Source organism: Arachis hypogaea, chromosome 2 (genome assembly GCF_003086295.3).
Source record: "Arachis hypogaea cultivar Tifrunner chromosome 2, arahy.Tifrunner.gnm2.J5K5, whole genome shotgun sequence".
NCBI lineage: Eukaryota > Viridiplantae > Streptophyta > Magnoliopsida > Fabales > Fabaceae > Arachis > Arachis hypogaea.
Genome location: NC_092037.1, coordinates 2,076,693 through 2,088,825, shown reverse-complemented (window position 1 = coordinate 2,088,825; position 12,133 = coordinate 2,076,693). Strand labels below are relative to the sequence as shown.

Genomic DNA, 12,133 nt, shown 5'->3' with positions numbered 1-12,133 from the left:
AAAGAAATTACAAATCTAACCGTCTAATATGTGAAGTTTAATTGTTTTAAAATTTTTAAAACACAAAATTAACCCTCTAGTTTGTAAATTTATATAAATCTAATTCTCTGATTTATGAAGTTTAACTTTTTAAAATTTTTTAAAACACAAAACCGACCTTCCAGTTTATGAACTTACACAAATATGTCTCTTCGATTTGTAAATTTTAATTTTTTAAAAATTTTAAAATACAAAACCGACCCTTTTATTTGTGTTTCAGTACTAATTTTTTTTAAAATATACAAATCGGACCCTCTAATTTATGATTACTTCTATACTAAATTAAAACACACTATTTTTTTATAATAAAAAATAATACAATAATAATTTTCATATATAAAAAAAACATCAGCCTATTATGAGACCTTTGGGCTAAGGTTTGACGAGAGAATTGCAATTGCGAAAGAAACCCAACTATTTGTGTCAGCAGGGGACCTCAGTCACAGTCTTTCTTACCTGGCAAGAAATTGAAATTAAGAATTAGCCGATTTTTCACCAGAAGTTCAACATCTTAATTCTATATTTTTAACTGCAAAATAGAACGGTTTGAGACTTTTGAGTAGAATTTAAATTCTATATCTAAATTTGTACTTCTTTATTACTGTTTGTGAGATATTCCCTAAATTAATATTTTAACAAATTCTTCTACATGTTAGACTAAAAATATTTAGAATCAACTATGTTAATAGTTACCAAAAAAATACAGTTGCCTTTTATGTTTCTTTCGTTTTTTTTTTTTTTGCTAATAGTAAATAAAATCAAAAAAAGTATAGAAAGTTAATTTTTAAATAATTGATATTAGTTAATGTTTTATTACAAATTTATTTTTTTATTTTAATATTTGTAGAATTTAAGATTTAGGATTAGAATTTAATAATTAAAATAAAAATAAAAAATAAAAAGTCTTAGGGAACATATTTTAGTAATTTTGGCCAGTAATTGACTAATATAAATACTAAATTATTTTAAACAAATAAATTTTATTGATTTATGTGTCTAAATTTTAATAAATAAAAATACAAATCATATTGATTTATATGTACAAATTCTAATAAATATAAATATAAATTATATATTTTATGTATATAAATTTTTATAAATATGATACAAATTATTAGATACTAAATTTTAATTTAAAATAATAATATTTATTGGTGATATAACATTTTCGATTTTTCCTAAAAACTATATGCAGCACTAATAATTTTCGTTGACATGGCAATATCCTATATACAATCTGCAAGAAACAAACATTTTCCGTGTTAGAATAAACTTGTTAGAATAAACTTCCCGCTTGCTTTTGCAGATCATCAAAATAAAATGACTGCTTTGTTTTTGCTGAAACCATAAGTATTTGAGACTTGAGGGTTTACATGTTTGATTTAAATGGAAAATATAAAAGCAATATACATCGCACCATTGTGAACAAGAACGCCACCAGGATTACTATTGGTAATACGGCACATGGGCCGCCGCTCGATGCCGTCATTGGCCCTGCGACTGAGCTGATTGGGAAGGACAGTCCTCCTGCTTACACAACTAGAAATTGGCTTAATACAGATAGATTTACAGACAGATTTAGTCTATATTATAGACGGATTTTTGGTTACCGACGAAATTATCGACGGATTTTGTCATTCTGTAAAAGTTTCGACGGATTTTTTTCCGTAGAAAAATTACCGACGGATTTTTACTAGTTACTGACAGATTTTTCCTCTGTAAATTCTCTATCTATTTCCCGAAGCCGACGAACTTTCCGACGGATTTTCCATCAGCTGTAATTACAGACGGATTTTCCGTCTATAATTACAGACAATTTTTCTGACGAATTTTTCGACAGATTTTTTGTCTGTAATTTGAACCTTGGAAAATCATCTCACACTCTGATTACAGACAGAAAATTCGTCTGTAAATCCGTCAGTAAGCTAAAATAGAATTTAATAAACTTGTTTTCATACAAAATAAATATAAATTTAATACAAATTTTTATCTAATTTGTATTCGAATATTTATAATATTACAAAAAATAAACAAATTCATCATATTATAAAACTAAGAGAAAATTATTATAAACAAGCAAGTCAATATAATTCAAAACATAAACAAAGTGTATTATCAACTATAATCCTCAGTATATTGTTCAACCATACTAAATTTTATACAATTTTACATATATTACAGAAAGATTAACTGAATTCTTTCTTAAAAAATGGACATGAATCAGCATCCATCAGCCATATATGCATGAATTCTTCTTGAACTTGATAGGTTTGATTCAGAAGAGTTGATCACTAAAGGGAAAGTAATTTTCTTATAGTGCTTTGTTCTTACTAGTTTTCCCACTAGCTATAACATCAAGGCCAACATATTCATACCGGGTCCATCATTGTTTCAACGAGGGCTGAACTGTTGATTATTACTACACCGGTTTCTCTCGAAGCTTCAATTATACATATCCTGGAGATGTTGGAGAAATAAAAGAAGACATTCTTGCATAATCTTCTTGCGTCTGAATTAGAAAAAAATAGATTCAATTACCCATTTATGCAAATTGTGTAACACCCTACCACATAGAGCCTTACGCTTAAGTTGTAAAGCAGAGGTGGCAAGGTATTACGACCTCTAAAAGAAAAGGATATGTACATAGATATAGTTCGATGAAATCATATCTAGGAGCCTTGAAGGATAAGCTAATCAAAAACGATTAACATGAAATCGTGTCACACTCGCATGGATATTTGTAAAACGGACAGGAAAAATCAAAAGGGAGCTGAAAACATATATACATATCAGGGTTCCAAAACTTAGATAGCAAGCTCCAGACTCAACCTGCGAAGCTAAGGCCGGCCAGAGTATATGATTATATATATATACAACCCAAAATAAAACTCAAACCACAAAATAAACCCCTGTATCTCCAAGTCGACCTCTAGGAGGGGCAAAACACAAAATGTACATGTGGAGATTCTATAAACATGTATACATAGCCCAAAATAAAGATATGACAATCTAAAAGGTAGTTCTTCGCTTGAAAGGAGGATATCCAGACGCTCAACGGGGTGTCTCTCGACTTGCATCTGAAAAACAACAACATAGTATGGAATGAGAACCGGAGGTTCTCAATATGGTAAAGGTGACCGCATAGTTAATATAAAAGGTCTCGGGAAAGCCAGAGGCATTCCTAGAACTTCGACACGCAGATTTCAGCTTAAGAATTCAACTAAACCAGAAATTAGGTAAGTTTCTAAGGTATTCTAATTCTGAATCTAACTTTAACCTAATAATTTACGTTCTGTCTCCTCTAATCCTCCGAATCATTGGTGGAACAATCCTCTCTCCTCACACCTTCGCCAAGAAGGATTTCTCAGAAAACATACACATATAGTTCAAGCAAGAAAAGCACAGGTAGAGAAGCATTTACAGCAGGTAGAACAAGTAGCGGATAAGCAGAATTAAACAGTTAAGCAAACCAAAACAATGCACACTCAAGCAAACAAACAAATGCATATGATGTATGCCTGTCCTATGGCTGATGAGTCTCATCTGTCAGTTATACAGCCAACCCGACAAGTCCTGGTAGTTAACCATTGGACAGTCCCTCTGTGCGCGTATCCCCAAGCTCAATAATATTCCATGGAGTTAAACTCCAAGCTCAAATATAATATTCCATGGAGTCATACTCCAAGCTCAATAATATAGTATTCCATGGAGTTAAACTCCAAGGTCAATAATATAGTATTCCATGGAGACGAACTCCAAGCTCAAATATAATATTCAATATATATATATATATATATATATATATATATATATATATATATATATATATATATATATATATATATATATGCATGCCCATGGGGGAATCCGGGGAGTTAAAGTGCCCGGTCACATCTTGCGACAGAGGGTCAACAACTAATCTCAAATACACAAGCCATATAATAATCTCTTTCTTTTAAAATAACACCTCAAATCAAAACTCCAATTCTTATAGAAACTTTGGTAATATCTCCTCTAAAACTCGAATTTCTGCCACCCTTCAATGGTCCCAACTATCAAATCAAACACCTCTCAGTCCTTCAAATCATTTCCAGTAACAAATTATTTAAAAAATCAAACAAATACCAATATTAAGTCTTTTTCCAAACCGACCAACTTCAACAGCAAATTATTAACACAACTAAACCTCACATTTTATACCATATACACAATCCATCAATTATACATTCAGTTCATTCCTATCTTAAGGTCTTTTAGCCTAAGTTTTCACGTGACATTAAATATTAACTACGAGAAACCAAAACCATACCTTCGTACGGAATCAAAATATGCAAAGCTTTAGAGAAGCTTTCTGACTGAGCTATCGAAGAAGAAAATGTCCAGAATCGTCTATGCCTCCTAAAACTCCCGTTGGCCAAACCCACATTATATTTTTCGTATTAAATTTGTTATTCAAATCCAACATTAATATTCAATAAGGTGGTTTCTAGCTAATTTTGAGTTATCTCAAACTTAAGATTGCTTACCATCTATCACTTGTCTCAATTCCATTAGTTAGTTTATGCTTAGTCATTTACTTTAGCTTTAACCATTTTTGTAGCCAAAGTTAGTTTTAGCCAAGCACATAACCACGATAAACCATATTGTTAGATCCACAACAAACCTTATTTTGTGTGTTGGCTCATTTACTTGACTAACTTATACAAGTCAGAGTGTGCTTAAATAAGTTGGCAATAACATGTGATTGCATAACCTATAAGTAATTTTTTATTTTCAATAAAACTATACTCATATTAACCGGCCTGGTAGATATATGTGTTAAAACTTAAAGCTAATAAGGTTAAATGTTAAATTGATCATTATTGCTGTTAGACTCAATGAATGCAAAATATGAAAATGCACATGAATGGGATGAAAGGTGAATGAAAAATAGGAATTTAAGCAAAATTCAGCAACCACCAGTAGTTACAATGACACTACCCCCAGCTTCGAGTCCTGAGAGAATGACTCCATTACACATTTTGGTAATTCTCTATGCTCTCTCTCTCCTTATTCATTACCTTTTATTCCTTTGAGATCCTAACTAATTGCCTATATGGATTCACTATCATGCTCTTTCTCTATTAGTTCATATGGTAATTCTTTATCCATGATGGGACTCTTCTTTCTCTCTTACTTGTTGGGCCTTTCTCAGTTGCTAGCCTATCTACTGCTTCAACATTCTTTTCTGGTTCCTCAATTGGGCTGTTGTTGTTTTGAGTTTGCTGCTTGGGTTCCTTGTTAGGCGTATCAACTACACCCTCCCTAAGAACAACCTTATCCTCAAGGTTGAGTTCCAGAAACAACTTCAATAACTCATCCCAATCCACCCATGAGGTTTCAACAAATTGAAATTCATAGAATAATAGAAGAGTAATAATATTAATTAAAATCGATAGTAATAGTAGAGTAATAGTATTAATCCATAGAATAAATAGAGCTCCTAACTTTAACAATGGATGTTTAGTTGCTCATGGTTCAGAGAGAAAACTAGGATTTAGAAAGACTGTAATGTGCGTAATGAGGTGCGTAAAGGTGAAGAGAGCCCAAAGGGCTAAACCTTTTTCCTTTTATATCTAATCCTAATTAATGTAAAATATATTTTTTAAAACTAAATAATATCTTTTTCTATTTGTAAATAAAATAAAAGTTTTAATCAAAATAAAAATAAAATCTTCGAATGAAAAGCTTGGAGAACGAATGGGACCACTGGATTCCTCAAGGTTGGCGCCTAACTTGGAAAATTCCAAGTTAGGCGCCACCAAGGCCGTGATTTCAGAAGAGAAAATGTATACTATTATATATCGTTAGAAATCTCTAAAAGTTAGCTTTCCAATGCATCTAAAACCGTGTCAGTTGAACCTCTATAGCTCAAGTTATGCTTGTTGGAATGCAAAGAGATCAGGGTTGATAGCCTCATCCACTTTCTTCCTTTTCTTCTACACAAACTCTGTAAAATCCATCCGAATGCTACCTGAAATAACCCAAATATGCACACAACTCAAAGTAGTATTCATAGTGGCTAAAAAGTATTTAAATCTTGATTAAACTTAACAAATTTGAATGCAAATTCACTAGAAAAAGATAGGAAAGATGCTCACGCATCAGTACACTCTTGGGTTATAGCGCCCGCACGCACTATTAGAAAGCTATCTATTACAAACAGATATTTCCGACATATTTTATTCCACGGAAATATCGACAAATTTTACGAGGGAATTTTTGCCAGAAACAAAAGAAAATGAATGAACATGAATTACAGACAGAAAAAAGAATATTTCAATAATTCTGTCAGAAAAATTAATTTTTTTTTCGTGGAAAATAGTTACCGGTGGAAAATTCGTCTATATTTAAATGAACAAAAAAGCTATATTTTATTAAATTATTATAGACATAAAATTTGTCGGTAATTTAAAATATTCTGTCAAAAAATATTGAGTAAAACCTAATCCCAGAGAGCTCGATTCACATTCCACACGTTAAAACACGAGCTTCTTCCTCCCTCCGTTGCACGAGCTCCTTCTTCTCCCCGTGGCACGAGCTTCCGCTGCCGCCGCCGTTCGCGTCACATCTCCTCACTGCTAAATGCTAATGAAAAATCGCACACTCTCTTTCTTTCTTTAGTACCTTTCTTTACACCGTTTCAGTAACATCCAATTCGAATCAATTCAACAATGGCCGCTGTGGGTTCACCTTCCTCCAGAAACCAAACGCTGTTCTCCTCGAGCTCCTTTTCCTACCTCGTTGCTTCATACACCTCCACCAATTTCGCTCTCAAAGCTTCCCCCTCGTCCTTACACGCTTCTCCTCCTCCTTTAGTGTTTTCTTCCACCTCTTTGCCACCGTGTCCAACATTGTCATCCGTGAGATTCTCCTCGGAGCAACCACTAGGTTCCCCCGGGCAACACTCCACGGCGAGATAGAGGTATACTCTAATTTTATGATTCTGTTGCTTAGGGCTCAATTTTTCTGTGCCAATTTTAGGGTTATCAATTTTTCTTCTCAGTTTCTATCTTCTCAAAACAATTTCTGTTCAATTCTAATAAAATTGTTGTCCTGTTTTGCACATGTAAATTGGCAATTAGGTGATTGGTGTCTCGCCCTCATCAGCATATTCATCATAAATTTTCATGGAGAAAGACATGTCAAAATTAGAACTTAATGATTTTGTTTACATTTTTGTTATTACTATTCTCTTCTTATTTTTATGTTAATAGTTAACTATAAGTATAGCAATTCCAAGAACGTAACTTGTGGTGTGCAGAGTTCATCGGCACCTTGGAAGCATACTCTAGAGGGTTAGTTGACTGTAATTCAGTGTTTCTTTTTTTTAATTTATTCTATGAGTTTGGCTTTATAAGATTGAGTCGCCGTGATTGAGTCGACATAGCATGGCATTTCCCCACCGCAACTGTCACCGGAAGGTGCAGAGACAAGGTACATTTATATACTTGTGTTGTTTGTTGATGGTTTTTGATATTCTATTTTCAGGTTTATAGCTTTATGAAATTGGCACAACTTTTCCCCAATTTGCTTTATTTGCCGGTTGATTATTACTCATGCTTCCTTGTCTCTGTCTTTATTATTGTTTTGGGTTTTAATTTTTATTCCCTCAAACTGTTTGATGAAATGTCACATTTATGCTTCCAAATAACGATGGGTCTGGTATGGTGAGTGATAGAATGCAGTCATGTTTTTCCCTTCCTTTTGATACTTTGCGTATATCTAGCTCAGTGAGTATTATTCTGACCTTTTTATCTTGAAATTGCTAGTCAAAACAATGATTTTCTAGTTTAGTCAAAACATTGATGTTCTTTTCTTTACTTTACTCAAATTGGTTAGAAGACTCAATTTGATCTCAAACTTGTTTAAATGACCTGCTAAGTCACTAGCAAATGTTGAAATCTTTCAGGATTGAATCTTGATGGTGAAATGTCTCCAGTAATAGGGTACCTGAAGAGCTTGGTCACCATGTACTTTCTTTACACTTTGAATTACCAAAATTACTTTTGAAAGATTACGTTGCAAATAGAAGTGTTCATCAAAGAATTAAATTTAGTTATAGTTGTTTGTGGCATTTTGTGCTTTTTGTTTGTCCTTGCTTAGTACAGTGACCTCAAAGAAAACAGATTTTCAGGGCAGGTACTAGACGAGATTGGTCATTATTCATCTTTACAAAGCTTGTATGTCTTCAAACTCACTCAGAAGAAAGTGAATTCATGAATCCAATTCATAATCTAAGAACAGCTAAATAACCTGGAACTTGGAATTCTTTTTTTATGCATGTTCAGGGACCTCTCATTCAATGATCTCAGAGGAGATATACCATTTTCTATTACAAGGTTAGTTTTAACATCAAATTAATGAAACTCTTTGGTGCACAAAATTGGCTCCGCAGAATTCGCACAGATAGACTGGCAAGTATACCGGGTCGTCTAAGTAATACCTGAGGTGAGTCAAGGTCAATCCCATGAGGATTGTTGGTTTGAGCAAGCAGTGGACACCTTGCAGATCTTAGTTAGGCGGATAGAAAATTATAAGTTGTCACGGAAAAAGCATAAAACAAAATAATTAAATAAAACGTTACTAATGAGACGAGAATTCAATGGTAATAGAATGGTTGAGGCTTCGGAGATGCTTTGTCTTTTTGGATTAACTTTTCTTACTATCTTCTTCAATAACCTTCTGATTCCTTCAATGGCAGCCATAAGTGATTAAATCATGTCCTCTCATCAAGTTAACCTCCTCTACTGCAGTAATCTACGATGTTGAGATGACTCGTGTCCTCTCATCAAGCCACCTCTAGGTTTCTTACTGTAGCAGAAGATGAAGTTCTAAGCAGTCCACTCCCCTTCATGATCCTACTCAAGGTGCCACAAACAAGGCAGATCTTCCGGATCAGAAAGTTCTGCTTCTCTGACTATAGCCTTAACGCCACAGAGACCTCACACAACCATAGTCAACGGGATTTCATGTCACATATCCAAAGTTGCTCAGATGCTCTATTAGAATCTGCAATACAATCTCTAACTTTAGTTCAACGCTATTCGGGTCAGGAATCGCATGGAACCCATGTAGAACAAGGGTGATTGTCACAGGTCACCTTCAATTCATAAGATGAATAACGAGGTTGCATAAAAGAACAGAATCAGACATATTGAATGAAAACACTAATATTATTGATCCATGAAACTCAGCAGAGCTCCTAACCTTAACTTTAGGAGGTTAGTAACTCATACTGATAGAAAAATACAATGAAAGGTTCAAATGCGCAAGAGTCCTCTAACAAGGGTGAACTCTTGTCTATATATACTAATCTAATGAGTAAGAATTACAGAAATAAGATAAACTAAGTTGATAGTGTAAAAATCCACTTTTGGGGCCCACTTGGTGAGTGTTTGGGTTGAGCTTGAGTGTCTTCCACGTGCTAGTGTCCCTTAGGGGCGTTGAACGCTGGCTAGGGACGCCCTTTTGGGCGTTGAACTCCAATTTATCCCCTGTGGGCGCTGGATGCCAGGAATGGAGCTGGTGGCTAGCGTTGAACGCCAGTTTTGGACCTTTATTTCCAAATCAAAGTATAAACTATTATATATTTCTGGAAATTCCTAGATGTTAGCTTTCCATAGCCATTGAGAGTGCGCCATTTGGACTTCTGTAGCTCTAGAAAAGCTCCTTCGAGTGCAAGGAGGTCAGATCCTGACAACATCTGCAGTCCTTTCTCTGCTTCTGAATCAGACTTCTGCTCAAACTCCTCAATGTCAGCCAGAAAATACCTGAAATTACCATAAAACACACAAACTCAAAGTAGAATAAAAAAATGTGAATTTTTCACTAAAACCTATGAAAACATAACAAAAACTATATGAAAACAATGCCAAAAAACGTATAAAATATCCGTTCATCACTTTTTCTTTTCTGCTTAATGCTATAGCCATATGCCTCGTATGCTGTTTTCAATTTTGATGTGCAAATTCAATTGTGAATTCGTTGTAATTTCTATCTTTTCTTGTTCACATACTTACCATACACTATCTATTAGATGAATGCGTATAACTTGAATCCCTAAAGAGCACTCTTATTATCTGTTGTGGTTGTCAGGCTTGTGTGTTGATGTTTTGACATTATTGTAGTTTGTGCCTAATGTCCATAGGAAATAGATGAGCTTTGTGATCAGTGGGTTCCAGAACCACTGATTCTTTCTCTTTAACAAAGAGTTGCTCTATGAACCACCAGCGCTAGAGAGGTGAATTTCCCATTTTTGACTTAACGACGGAACTTTGCTTATTTCTTTTTTTGAGGATCGGCGAATCAAATAATATTTTTGTTCCAATTTTTTTCTCTTCTTCTCCCTCTCAATCAAACTTTTCCTTGCCATAATGGTTAATTTCCTATTAGTATCAATCAATCATACAAGTCGGATCCTAGATGTAGAAATAGAAGTAGAAATTGAATATAGAAGAGGATTCCTTCAGGGTAACTTATGTTCCTTCTTGACCATGTTACATAGGTATAATTTACTGTTGAAAAAATTATTCTTGTGTTTAATATAATAGCTTGGATTGTCTACAGGACAGGTAATTGTTTTATATGGCTCAATTAGTTGTACGAGAAGCAAGGAGATTGCCCAAAATCTGAACCACAGAACATATAAATGTCAAGATGGTCTAATTTTTCATAAAACTTAAAATGATAGGTGTCAACCAAAATGAGCAAGTGTTATAATGCCTTCCTGCTGATGAATTGTGCTCCCTGCAGTGCTGCTGAGCCACATACCATAGTTAATGGTAAAGAAGTTGTCAATTTCACTTTAGCAAACTATCTTGGCTTGATAGGTCATAAAAAGTTGTTGGTAATGAAATGATGCTCATAATAGTGATAAATTTCTCTTTTTGACACTAATTTGATGCTATCAATTTATAGCAACTTTTTCTTTTCAGGAATCGTGTACAAATTCTTTAGATAAATATGGTGTAGGTTCTTTAGAATTTATATACAATTTGAAACTTAAATAACATTACAATCGTTAGTTGGTTTTCAAAGATGTGGGTGAAACACTGAATATATCCTTGACTATCATTGTTTTCTCTTTTGACTAATTTATTAATTAATATTAGTGAAGAAGCTAATAATTTTATAGATTTAGTATTAAATAAATTTTTTTGTACTCTCTAGTTTCTACATGTATGTACAGTGGAGACACTTATATTTACATGAATAATGAATAAGACAAAAAAATTATAGTTCAGAATAGGAAAGATTACCTGTCAAAGTTTCAAAACTAGCCAAGAGCTCTGAAATTTTGTCCTAAGACACAAACTTTGTATATTTGTTGTCTTTCTAAAATGTGAAGATAAAAGTAACAAATTTTTTATCTTTATCTTTAAATTTTATGTTATGACTCTAATATCAAATGCAATTGTCTTTCTATATATTTTTACTTTTTTATTTTAAAGTATCTATTACTTAAATAATGGTTTACTACTTTTAAAATTAAGGTAGTATGTGTCATTATTATTTTTCTTTTTTGGTAGAGTTAAGCTACACTCTCACAAGTGTTATGTTGATAAATATACCAAGCATATCAAAGCTACAATGGCATCCATTTACCATTACTTCAAGGACTCATTTATACTTCTAAAGAATATTAAAAAAAATGTTGAGTACCGTTAGATTTATTGATAGAATAATGAATATAATTCGCCAGTAATAAACTAACTATTGGCAAATTTATCATAAGAAACAATCTAATGGTATATATAACCTCTCCAGTAATCAATCACCGTCAGATTGGCGGATTTTCAATTTGACGGTAATTCACAGCAGATTTTATGGCGAATTCCTTGCCCAAAAACTATTTGATTATTGGCGAAAAATTTTTGCTAGTAATTTTGGCACCACATTATTTTGTTTTCCGCCTAATTATCGTTGGATTTTTTTACTGGTATCTTTACTTTTTTATTTTTTTATTTTTTAAACACAATTAGTAGTCAAATTATATTTTTTATTTTTCTAAAATTTAGTTTTACAGTAGTCAAATTCTAAATAATAGAAACCA

The 12,133-nt window shown here is 33.1% G+C and overlaps 1 long non-coding RNA gene across 3 annotated transcripts; it reads left to right on the top strand.

Annotated features, from left to right (window-relative positions):
* The first annotated feature begins 6,542 nt into the window (after positions 1-6,542).
* On the top strand, positions 6,543-11,014 carry LOC112732426 (uncharacterized). 3 transcript variants are annotated; one of them, XR_011870090.1, is made up of 3 exons: positions 6,543-7,003; positions 7,164-10,321; positions 10,834-11,014. It is a non-coding gene; the product is annotated as an uncharacterized lncRNA (long non-coding RNA). The 3 variants fall into 3 exon arrangements; XR_003168016.2 differs by lacking the exon at positions 10,834-11,014 and having other exon boundaries at positions 7,164-7,515; positions 7,991-9,936; XR_011870089.1 differs by lacking the exon at positions 10,834-11,014 and having other exon boundaries at positions 7,164-8,261; positions 8,370-9,936.
* The last annotated feature ends 1,119 nt before the right edge of the window (positions 11,015-12,133 follow it).